Genomic DNA, 13,034 nt, shown 5'->3' on the forward strand with positions numbered 1-13,034 from the left:
ACGCCGGCATCAAACAGCAAAGCCTAATCATTGTTGCTCAAATGAGCCGCAACCAGTCAATGCTAAATTTAAATTAAAAGAAAAATTTCTACACAGTACAAATTGTTTATCGTTGTTATTTGTTCAGATGTAACACAATTCTATACGTTCGCTCCATAAACACACATACAGATGAAGATTTAGTAATACGTAGTAGACTTCTGTTAGAAGCGATATAGGCGTAGTTATTATATACAGTCATCAGCCGAGCACATTATCGGTCTTCGTGTTTTTAAATACATTCTCGTAACCATCTGTTGCGACGGAGATATAACGTAGTACGAAAAATTCTGTTTCGTTATGAAGCTATCATACATTCGTGCAGCAGTACGAATCCGCTATAACATTCAGATATCCTATTCATGCTTTTTTTCGTAATAATTATAGTAATAGGAGTCGAAGGGCAAGTTACAAAAGCGGGTTAGCTGGACGAACGAGATCGCTGTCTCCGGTTCCGATAGGCTCGTCGAACTCAGGACACTTTTTGATTGTTTCAGCGCGTTTTCCATTGTGATGAAAACCACCTTCATTGTGGTGTGACACCTTCATTTGCATCGGCGGCAACTGGGATTTGTTTGGTAATGCCTTTTCGGAATAATTTCGAGCATAGCTTGTAATTCCTTGAAATAAATGCGTTCTATATACGTTCAGTTGGACGTGAAACGGAGGCCTTGATCCGGTCCTAAGTGATCGTTGTTCTTGCCGTTACCGAGAGAGGTGAGAAACACCAGGAAAATGCACATGAAATTAGACATGTCGGCACCTCAAAAGAGGTCCCTAAACGTACTGAATTACCGTCGACACGTAACTGTACTGACACGAGGGCTACTATATGACACGTATTGTAGTGCGTGCATGTTATCTTCGAAGATTTTGGATAAAAACGCGACTTACTTACATCTTTTCTAGAATCATCCTCTAGCTACTACAGACTTAATGTTGTCGACAATCTTCACGATTTACGATTAAGATTTATACATTTAATCATGAAACTGTATTTCGAGCGGAATCCAAGAAACAACTCCATGTTTCTTTTAATTTTTCTTCATTTAATTAGAAGTTTTATAAGGACGACTATTTTTTCTTACCCGATCGATAACGCTTCAAATGTCATGAAATTCGACTGGTTCTTCAGTCTGATGACTATGCAGATACCAGCTAAGAGGGCAGTTCTACTCCTAGACTTTTGAACGTAAATATATATCGTTGTTAGAGGAAGACAGATCTTGCTTTGCCTAACCTCTTCGACCTATGGCGATCCGCGCATCGCTGTAGTTTTACAAATACACGAGCTTTTGTCAAGTCCCGGAGATGCGCGATCTTCTTACACCTCGCTGTTTGCACACCCATAGAACAATTCCATGGGGCAGAATAATAAGGATCTTGACAACGCCAAAAGTCCGTAGCGACTTCTAGTCCCACTATCAGCCTTGCCTTCGGTAACTTTGTGCTCGTGAAGCTTTGCTAGAGCCAGATTAACGAACACCACAAATCGTTGTCAGGCAACCCGCCTTTCCATGTGTCTAACCGGACGAACAAGCAGGAGCTGCAAACATGCGATCCATAATGTTCTTACAGTTTGTACGGCATGATACATAGCACAGGATTAAGGAAACGAAGCTAGCCGTCTCCCATAAATGTAGATGCACTTATGTTCGTGACGCGCGCTATGAGAACTAAAGAGAACGATAGAAATTAAGGAGCTATAACAAAGTGTTTTGCATGACACTTAGACGGCTTAGACTTTGTAATTCCGTCTGGGTTCGCTGGACCTTATCCGTGAACCTGTGGGTCCTATTTACTGCCTGGTTGTGCTGCTATTCAGGCTGAAGTCGGATTCGGCTATGTATTATAGGTTGCCAGTGTTACTGTCTGCAGTCGACGGTGGCTGAACCTCAGGGTCTAATTCCATCATAAACAAAAGATAGAGGCATGTCTGAAAACAGGTTGTGTCAAATACGGCACTCACTGTTATAACTATCACTCGAATGTATGACATAATACATAGATGTCTTTACAATGATCCATTCCTTACTGGTTACCCCTTTGTAACGATGGGAAGTGCGATACGCGTTTTCCGTGGTTAATAAGAAGCCCCGCTAAAATCATTACTTAAGAAAACAAAAATGAAGATATTCTGACACGGTTATTTTTTATTTGGGAAACTGAACAAAATGAAGGCAAAAAAATGCCGAGGGTCTGCGTAAAGTGACCCCTTTTGCAGAAGAATCGTACATCGCTAGTAGAATTCACGAGCATTTTTAGTGCTCCATTAATATTTAAAAAAATTACGTGAAATCTATTTAGTGTTAGCTAGGTTACTAGTCTATTTTCCATGAATTTATTTAATATCTTCGCTAGATGCTTTTTTACCTTTTTATTGTCGCACTAACGCGGGAAGCTTTTACTCTGAATGGCGTGCTTTGAACAAGCACCCTTAGATCCTGCATTTTCATAATCCTAATCCTGATTGGCGACTGTCGGTGAGGCGTCCGCGAACAACATGCATCCCCGGATTCGAATTTAAAGCGTACTAGGTGCCCCCTAAACTTAACAGTGGGCAAACGCGCTATCATGCTGCGCTATTTCAGAAGGCATTCATCAGGCAAGTTTTCCCAAAAATGCCCCAGTGAGCCGTAAGCAGTTACGCCTAATCTCTTCGATTCCCTTTAATTGGTTGCGTCTTAAGTTAGCCAGTTAAAAAAACAATAATTGTACCTACGTCTCTTTAGTACAGCCTTTGTGGCAAATACACTTAGGTAAGGAGCGCGCCGAGGGAATAGCATGTCGTAGACTTTTACCAGGCCGTAAGAATGCTTCTTCTGAATAAAAAAACAGGTCGATAATAATTTTTGCGTAGGAAAGAGTTTAGTACCTCCTTCCTGAGACATTCACCTGCAAAGTTACTAGCAGAGAAATTTATGCTGGATTGCGCTTGTAAGTATGTTTGTTATTATCTCGTAAGAACTGTGCTTATAATGATGTCGTCCATATCCAACTCGTTGATCAGATCTTTCAATTTCTACAATGGCCGCAAGCATTTTGCCATGCAGCACTGGGTATTTTAGGCCAATTTAAAGTAACTACCTATTTAGGATAAATTAAAATAAAAATAACTAAGTAAATATTCTTCTACATATATATATATATATATATATATATATATATATATATATATATATATATATATATATATATGCCAGATTTTATCAAAAATGGATTCTTGTATCTAGAACTGAAGCACCTGTCAAGAAAGATTATTGTGCATGATAGTAATTAGTAGAAATTCGTGTATTTAAAGATGATTTGATATTAAATAATTATCGTAAACTAAGATTCTGAAATAACATCAGAACGAAACATGTATGTAACGGCAACATTAGCCACTAACGTAAACATATTTCCATTGTAAATTGACATAAAATGCTTATCAATAGATCGAAACACGAAAGAACTATAGGATAACGAAAATGTTTTTGTCAGATTTAAAAATTCGATGGGTTTATTCTGTTCAGCAAGTTGGCATATAGATATTACTAAGAAGGTGAATGGTATATGTTGATTTATTTCTAATAGTAATAATTTTTCATTGTGTGTACTGATCAAATAGATCTAGAGACTTCGCGTAACTGCTGCTACTGGGCGCTTTTTCATACCCATACGAGTACAACGGTTGCTTATCGGTTAATGATCATAGTAATAACTTAATATATAACAATATCAAGATCTTCTATCGAATAATGCTGATTGCTCCAAAGAAGTGTACCTGCACTCCAACAGCCGAAAAAACCGGCAACTGGAACTGTGTTCATCGATCGCGCTTTTGTCGTCTGCTACCGTTGACGGTTCAGCCAACTACGAGAAATCGTAGAGTTACTGGGTAGTAGATACTGCTTTTCGGTGGGTTGTCACAGGGTATACACACTGTAATAAATCGATAACGTAATAAAGAGGATAAAAGACAAAAAAGAGTTTGAATCGAGGTTAAATACAAGATAGAACTATCGTCGAAGTTCGTTCTGGCTGGGACGGGCAGGCGATACAAGCCTACGAGGACAAAATAGTTGGACGAAATGGCCGGAAGGGTCCACCATCCAATCCGATTCATATGAACACGATTAGCTCAGAAACTCAGTCGATGCCAAAGCGACTGCATGATGACCTGTTGGCAAACAACACATGAGCTATCATTAAAAGCAGGCCCGTTTAGTGAACTAGTCCAGACATTCTATTGCGTTTGGACGGGTCTACAACGAGAGGGTGTCCTGTAGAGTACAATTAATGTATGCTTGAATTAATACCAAGCGGCTTATGTACAAATCGTGAAACCCAGTGATGCAGCAATATTAGGCTCTGCTAAAAAAGAAATTACTTTAGATGCCGCTACTTTGCCGTGGACAGCGGCCTGTTCAGATTCATGTAAAGGCTGTGGGCTGTCAGTGCCAGCAGATGAAAAATTAGTGTTTTCATTGTTATGGGTTGTTTATAAAAATTCCACGATTACGGTTGGCGAATATAATTTGTAGTTTAGTTTTAGGATATATTTGGAATTCTTATTTGATCAAATAATCTCTAAATGCAAAAGCGCCATTATCGTCTCACGCTATCGCGGACAACTGCTACGCTCATCCATAATTCTCGAAACTACAGAATTAAAGATGTCTGCAGGAACTCGTCCGGTTTATGAAAATCGTACAGCTTTGTCCTGCGACGAATATACGTGAGAACATTTTCGTTTATTGAACTGCTATGGAAACATATCTGCCAGAACTTAAAACAATACATTGGCCTATTTTGCTGGTGGCCGATAGTAAATGGGACATAGTTGAATAACAAGTGGTAACCAATTGGTATACAATACTAAAGCACAAACGTCACCGTGTTCAATTCAAAGAATGCTCATCTATTATTTATCGTGATTTTTTTTTAATGTGCTTGCCCGCATTCGATGAAATAATATGTATTTCTATGGCATAATGTGTTTATAGCAGAGTATATGGCTATACAAATCAGGTAGAAAATTTTCGATTTATACATTTGTGCCGCATTGACATATTGCTACTTAGAGGCCGCGTCTGATGAGGATGGGTCGCAGACCACTCGCTAATGTTGGAAAGGTATATCTGGGCGTGCAAAATTCAGATCATATATAATATAACCCATTACTGCGAACAGTAAATGCTTTTATGAAGACCTGGGACGAAGAGTGCAATAGTGTATTTCGATTCTGTTCTCGTACTTGTGATGTTTGTATCTTTAAGCAAGTTGAAAATTTCTAGATGATTTTCTTTTATATATAGTCAATCTAGTGCTTAATAAACTGATGGTTAAGTGATGGCTGAAGCCTTTTTTCAGCCGCAAATCTTGTTCCCTATAATATAGTGAAGCTTCTACCGATTTCTAAATAGTTCTCAGTTATGTAAATTATGGCTAGCTATGCGTATGCCCCTTACACAGGTGACTGACTGCAGTTATGTATTCGATTTGCATATACTTGAAGGGACACAAATGCTAATTCTTTCCAGGTATCCTAGGCCAAATAGGTTTGCTAAGCATGTCCTAGTAGTGTTATCATAGGCTTAACTATGGATCGGAAGAACCTGTTTCAAGTGGGAAGCGAAGTAAATAGATTTGCATTAATTTACTGTTAACGATGTCTTCACTGCGTGTGAAATGATAGTTCCAATCATAAGTTGTTAGCCTATTTCCGATATGTATGCCCCATTGCTGGTTGCTTTGAAATAATAAACCCAGATATTTATAACCATTCGTTTAAAGCATCTTACGATGAATTCAAGTAATCGTCACCGGTCCAGCGTTGATGATTTTAGTCCAGCTTTATAGTTGGCTAGGCATATAGATACCCTTAGGACTACTTCACATTTCTTACTTTAGGCTGACGTGTATTACCTTAGGTTCTCCTAAAATTGTTTACACTAAGTCAGTAGTTGATTTAAAATATTTTTTAAAGAGGTAAGCTTTCAACTTGCCTCGGTCTGTCTCCTCAGCAAGTTCGGGTATATTGTCTGAAACTGCATGATTTTTTTCAACAAAGAAAAAATCGTGTAGGCCATTAGCATAGAGCTTAAACAAGGTTGAACTCAATAGTGGCCCTTCTGGCTACTTGTTAATACACTGGATTTATCTAGTAATCTTATTTTGATGTCCCTAGGTAAGATAAGATTTCATCAAATTCTAAGCCGTTTTACTGAAGCCAAGCGGGATTACTTAGTTCGTAAGCCTTTATCGACTTACATTATTAAAAGTTTTGTTTTTCAATCAAGAGAATGTACTACTGCATGCTGATATTTTTCAGTAACTCTTACTAGGAATTCTCGTACCTCGATCATTTTCTTTCGTGTTTTTCATGTTGGGAATATTGTTTTTTCAATCAACTCAATTCGCTGAACACTCAGTAGTTACGTTAGAATAGTAGTTACTGCTGCATTTTAGAATATTATTATGGGTTTCAAGTTATTGTACGGAACTTCACCTTTTTGTGTATCCTGTTTGTTATAGCACTTTTGAAATTCGTTGGAAAGGCTGAACAGGTTTCAGTCAAGCGTTTTATGTGTGGACAGAGACGATTAGGTGTTTATAATTAGATAGGATATTTTATTGCAACTGACGATAAAGGCACTTTTTTTTTTTGATTGCACCGCCTGTGTTATGAGTGTCGAAAAGATTAGCTGATCAGTGAGACTGAGGTAATCAGTGAGTAATCTATTCTAGAGCCCTCTGTGACATTATTTTATAGAATTTCAAAAAATATATTAATGTAATTGAGTTATTCTCGTTGATGCGTATATTTCAAACTTTGCATCAGGTTCAAATTTAGATGTGTATTTTTCTTTGAACTTTAAATGTTTTTTGAGCCGTTACCATACTTTATAGACAATACTTTATTTTTGTACTCTATACTAATTTGGCTTTCTTAATTAATTGTTAATCAATTAATAAAAAAAAATTAATTGTTTTCAGGCAGAGTTCGTTTCTTAACGTATATCTACATTAGTTAAAAAATATGTATTTTTTTAATGCGTTAAAATGTTTTAATTAGACCTTTAGTTATATAGAATATTCTTAGTTTACTTAGCTTTTTCGATTTGTAAGTACTCCTCAATAAGTTTAGGACTTCTCCGACGGATCATAACTTTTGGTGGTAAATGTACATCCTTGTTACTAGAGAATTCTAATTTAGTTGTGTCTTTGATTATTTCGTCAGTTATTCTGTCATAATTAAATGCAACTCTTATGATTTACTGTTTTTTTTTTTAGTCGTGACGATTAATGCGACGCAGTCAGATCGAAGTAAGTTATAAATTCTAAACCATTTAATATATTAAAGTTGTGAAAATATGATCGATTGAGGTGCCACTGCTTGTTTTAATTATTTCATTATGATTTTGCCATTAACCATTTGTTACCATGTTTTCCAGATAAATTTCTGACAAAATTTATATTAATGTCGCCAATAACTATCGTGTCACTGCATTCGTTTTAGCAATATACGAGGTTCTAAAAAATTATTACTTGATACTTCTTCAGAATATCAATATGTAATCCACATATTGTTTTAATACTTAGTGTTGCATTTTTATACCTTCTATGTACCTATAGTTTACACGTGTTTTTTTTTAATAACCTCTTTGATGAAGAATGCTACGCTTTTTGCCCCGTCTTTCGCTGAGCAACAGATCAATAAAGTATAATCTTCAACACTCTATGCGTATATGTTGATACATGGTCTTTCTTTGCACATAATTAATCTACTAAATTCGGCATTTTTTTTATCGCTTTCCGCACATTATAAAATAAAGTATACATTTGTCTGCAGACTCCTTGTTCTCTTGCTTCAAAGAATTTGGAGTGTGTTTATGTTTTAAAATTATCCTCTTTGCTGGCTGAGTTGGTCAGAAATTCATACAGGTGAATACCCCTATATTATTCAATTTCGAGACTTCCAATTTCTAACGTTGTACTCCTTACTGCAAGTAAAAGCTGGCTGTCGGACGGCTCTGTTGGAGTTTTCATTTTTCTAATACAACGGGCCACCACGACCCGTTGACGTTGGCCCTCTTGAAGGTTGTTCCAATGATCGTTTTTAATATCATTTGAAGGCTCGTTATCCGAAAATCTGAATATTCTTCATTTTCGTATACCCTTGTTTTGAGATACTCGGCTCCGATCATTGGTTCACCTCTTTTTTTCTTTTTTTTTTTTTATAGTTTCTCAGTATTGTAGATTATCTCTAGAATTTGTTGCGTATTTCTTGTCTCATAGTTCTTAAGTCTTCTTTCATTTTGCTTGATTCGAAGCCTTTCGACGATTAAGGGAACGAACGCTGAATGGTTCGCTGTAGAGAAAAAAATCGTTAAACTCTTATTGATGTTGTCTGTGAAGTTGCGCTTTGTATTTATATTTATTGGCCATTTACTAAATAAGATTTTGATGCATGTACTATCATATTATATTTAATTTAAAATCATGATTACAAAGGTATCTACAACTCATATAGTAGTAGCACCTTTGGATAACTCTCTAGAAATTAATTAAACATATTACACAATACATGTAATGAATTGGTTAGGTGTCAAAAGTCAGTAAAAAATGTTGAAAAATGTTTGTCCTGCCATGATTGAGCAAAATCTATAAACAATTTAATTCATAGACTTTGCTACTAACGAGTAGATTTTTAATTAGAAGTTTATTTAATGGTAAGGCTACGTAGTTAGTCTATCTACTATGCCAATAATAAATAATGTGGTACTTCTGTTGGGGTTTAAGTACTATAACATCTGTCGAGCTGTACGGCATCTTGTGTAAAAAGGATTGTTTGCAAATATCAATTGCAGTAAATATCATACTAGTTTTATTACTCCCTCATCGTAGTTAGCCAGTGGTATTTCGGAAGTCCATAGTTTGAATAAGTAGTCTTTAATAGGACATGTGTGCCGATGGCATGACGGTAAATCGTTCTCCCAATTTTCGATGCGCATTTTGATTGTATAGACTTTACTACGTTCGAATCTCGGACCAAATGAGAGCTGCGACAAGGATTGGGTCTGCCATAGAACGTGACGTAAAATCTCGGTACGCTTCTTTTACCAGAAATTTAGACTTAATACAATAAGCAAAAAAGAGCTGAGTAAAGTTGCATAAGTACCTTGAGGAGCGCCGCTATTTATATATATATATATATAGAGCGAACTATATATTACAATTAAAAAAGCTTCTACTATTCACGTAGGTTTTGTAGTACTGATGCGTCGCTGACGGAATTTGAAGCAGCGGACCTTGGCCTTCTTACCAGAAAACTAAGCCACGACGTCGCATCTGTTGTCGTTATCAAATTTTTCGCCATTTTGTTCTTTGCTGCCGCATAAAGCTGTGGAATTTGGCAGTACCTGGCCGTCGATTGCACTTTTACCCTAGCCGAAAGCGTGTTCATATTAGCTGCGTCTATGGATTGTAGCGTTCTGTTATCAGAGTCGTCGCTAGCAGTCGTGGTTTTACCCATAATATATTACAGACACTGAGTCGAATAAACGTAAAAGTGCTCGAGGTCTACATAGGTGTCACACCTTGAATACAGACATAGCAGGACAACAGTGAAACTTTCGACCGTCTTGTTTTTCATGTCGTTTGCATTCTCATGATACAGAAAACAGTTTGCAGAATATGTGTAAAAGTTCTTGCCGATTGCCGCTCACCGGCAATACCGAGTCCGAGCGGAACATACGGTCACAACTGTAATGGAACATCTACTTCGGAACAAGTGACGCACGTATTCAGATCACGGGTTCAATTCGCGATGATTTTCACATCGATAGGGCCGATACTTAGGGAATTCCTTAAACTTCATAGCTGCAGAACGGCAAGAAAGCAGCAATCGCACCATATTCACGATAAACAGTGTTTGTAAGAAATGCTTTAAGAGGCAGAGAGAGAATCTGATGAAGGGCTCTAACATACAAGCTCTGTGATGAATGACTCATTCGGGTAAAACACTGCTTTTTTGAACTTTAGTTCAAGACATGGCGCGGTTCTTTTGCTCTCTTTATCTTTTGGTGGTCAACGACAACATGTAGCTGGGGTACAGTTGAACCAAAAGCTGAGCATCGTTCAAGCGAACTCGTCGACTAAAAAACGAACGATGTGCCTTTCCTGTTGGAAGTTCAAAGGCAGTAAGCCCACTGTCATCAAGTGATTCTTGAAAGCCTCGCGAGATTCACTTACCGATCAGTTGGAAAAAGCGACCACCAGCGCTTCGGCGATGATTGTCTGTCGTTTCAAAATGTTAGCCCAATATTTTTTACTCGATTTTTTTCTACTATGGCGTTCTCAATTGTTATCGTTGTGTAAATCGTCCGAATTAGCTCGTTTTAGGCATCGGTTTGCTCCCATTAGGAGTCTAATCGGCGTGGCTTTTGCTGGACATATTTGGGGTTATTCCAGTACACGTATGGAATGGCATGGTAACAATTATAAGCGTCATTAATAATTATTTATTTTTTTGGTTCCTTGTTTTTTGTTATTAATTTCTGGTGATATTTCTTAACCAACGCTGATATCTGAATCGACGTCGCGGCATGCTTGTTTATTAATTTTTATGTGATACCCCTGTGAAAGAGGCGCACATTAGCCATACAAATCACGCCCCCTCCGGCCCCATAGTTCTGCTCAACTTATTTAGGTAGGGTGCACGGGCTTAAATGATCTTATCCAAGTATATTATTATCACTAGGTTTACTAAACAGCGTTGTTAAATTTTTGTCGAATTGCTAGTTAGCGAATAGCTATAAAGCAGACACTATGATGGTTTTAACAATCTTTTAAATTTTGTGGACGAATCCCTTCGTATCTATTTGCTAGTGAAACTGTTTCAATGATACTTGAACTCCAATTACGTTTCACCTCATTAGGAAATAAGAGAAAAACCAAAGCTATACGATTTGGATCGCCTAGTAGTCGCCTAGTAGAGTAGTCGCCCATCTGTAGTAAAGAACAGACTGTGTTCAGTATGTGGCGCCCCATCTCGAACGAATTACATGACTTAAGCCAAGTAACGTTGTTAACATCAGGTTATATCAGTCATAGTTAATCTGCTCTTCAAAGTTGAGCAAATACGATTCAAGCAGCGCTTACTGATCGGCCAACTCGTCGAAGCGTTGGTACCTGCTCTCAGGTACAACTAGCCCCTCAGTAGAAAGATGATGGTTGCCCTCTCCACAAATAAAAATCGGCTGATATTATTATTATTAAATTAGATATGCAGTAGTCGAAAACACTTCAAATAACAGTTGCAATATATACCTCACGTGTATCATCGCCTCGTGCAAGTCCGTCTTAGGAAATATCTTGCTAAATGTGTCTCCGTCACTGGACTACCGGCTTGCCCTGTTATTGCCAGCGTAGTGAGCATAGAAGCGCGTGGTTCTTCAAATCCTGTCTTAAATATTAACTTCGAAAATGTTCGTATTTTTCAGGCCGATCCAAGCCATGCGCCTGACCGGGTTTCGTGCAGCGCTTGTGGCTACATGGTTGCGAAAGCTGCCTACTGCAGCTGTAATAACGTCCTTTGCTGCGACTGCTGTTTAGTGTCCCCTGGACCCATTTTTGGACAGAAACAAGGACAACACCGTAACGGTCTTCTGTGCGAGGCCGCTGGACCGCAACGCAGATCGATTTAGATGAAAAATCAATTGTCCGGGTAGCACGCGCCTGTTCCTATTGTAAACTCAACATCGTATGAAGCGAATTCAAGACTCACATTGCCCAGTGTATGATTCCAGGCAAAAGTGGTGCACCGTTTATAAAATCTGATCTCGCGGAAGAACACCAACATAAGCTTGATGTCCTTGCGTATAAAAATCCCGATCTAATGCAAGACGTCCAAAAAAGCGGTTGGTTAACGAAAAGTTGACACGGAATACGTTTGGCCAAAGCAAAAAGCCACCGAAGCGGACCAGCAGAGGACCTTAGTTGCTCAAATACACTGATTTGATTAGCAGCACCTGTCAATTCAACGCTGACGTCTCAAGTAAGTTTTACAGCTTTTCATCATCATCAATATGGCGCTCTGCAAGAACCCCCTTCCGCGTCGCCGCTCTCAAAGTTGTTCAGATGCGAAAAGGAAGTCATTCAAAAATCGACAAAAGCAGGAATATCATCATCTAAGACCTGCATCTTTCGACTTCAGGTCATCGTTTAATCAGGCTCCTTCCCTCTGACATAGGGCGTTTATATCGATACCGTACCACGACGAGGGACCAATGATAGTAAACGAAAATATCCGTAGCCGAAGACGCACCGCTTTAGCTCCAGCGTCTGTTGAGCTGGAATCCACACATTCTGCGAATTTTCCCCCATTGTCGAATGCTTTATCCTAAATAAAAGTTCAATATGCACTGTCGAATACTCCAAGCGACTTGGACACTTCATTCACACAATGTAGCGCAACAACGTTATGAAAGACACCATGTGGTCCAATTTCATCTCGTCTATAGCCCCTCGTTTCAGTGGCAATACCTACTGGGTCAAAATAAGGATTTCCTGAGCACTTCCTCACCCCCCAACGAACAATGATCCTGCCGCTCAAGCGGTTTCGATGTCTCGTACACGCTTTAGCGAAGCTCCGAGCCTTGACGATATTACATCGACACAAGGGATCTACAAATCACGGTCACCCTTTTGTTCAGACGCTCGATTCTCCCGATTAGCGTCGGAAAACGATAAAGAAAAATGGCGAAGCACGCCTATGTTATGAAACGCGATGTGATTGTTTAGAATTTTAAGACGACACGTACACTCCATTGCGCTATATGATATTATAGATATTCAAAATACCCATATGTATGTGTGTCTACGTTGGCTTCATTACTTCGAATACATACTATAATAGTCTCATAAAACAATCTAGTTTAACCAATGGCGGCAGCTTCAGTTAACTTCAATTCATAAAAAATACAGGCTCTCTAGCTGTGAAGAGCTTT

General features: G+C 38.4%; 1 protein-coding gene across 1 annotated transcript in view; it reads right to left on the reverse strand.

Moving 5' to 3' along the window:
* Positions 1-3,243: 3,243 nt before the first annotated feature.
* The window catches only part of LOC111248707 (uncharacterized), a 47,859-nt gene continuing 38,068 nt past the window's right edge, over positions 3,244-13,034 (reverse strand). The window contains exon 5 of the transcript XR_015327448.1: positions 3,244-8,395. The gene's annotated coding sequence lies outside the window, so the exon portion shown is untranslated. The remainder of the gene's footprint in view (positions 8,396-13,034) is intronic.

Source organism: Varroa destructor, unplaced genomic scaffold (genome assembly GCF_002443255.2).
Source record: "Varroa destructor unplaced genomic scaffold, Vdes_3.0 BEIS01000004.1, whole genome shotgun sequence".
Taxonomy (NCBI): Eukaryota; Metazoa; Arthropoda; class Arachnida; order Mesostigmata; family Varroidae; genus Varroa; species Varroa destructor.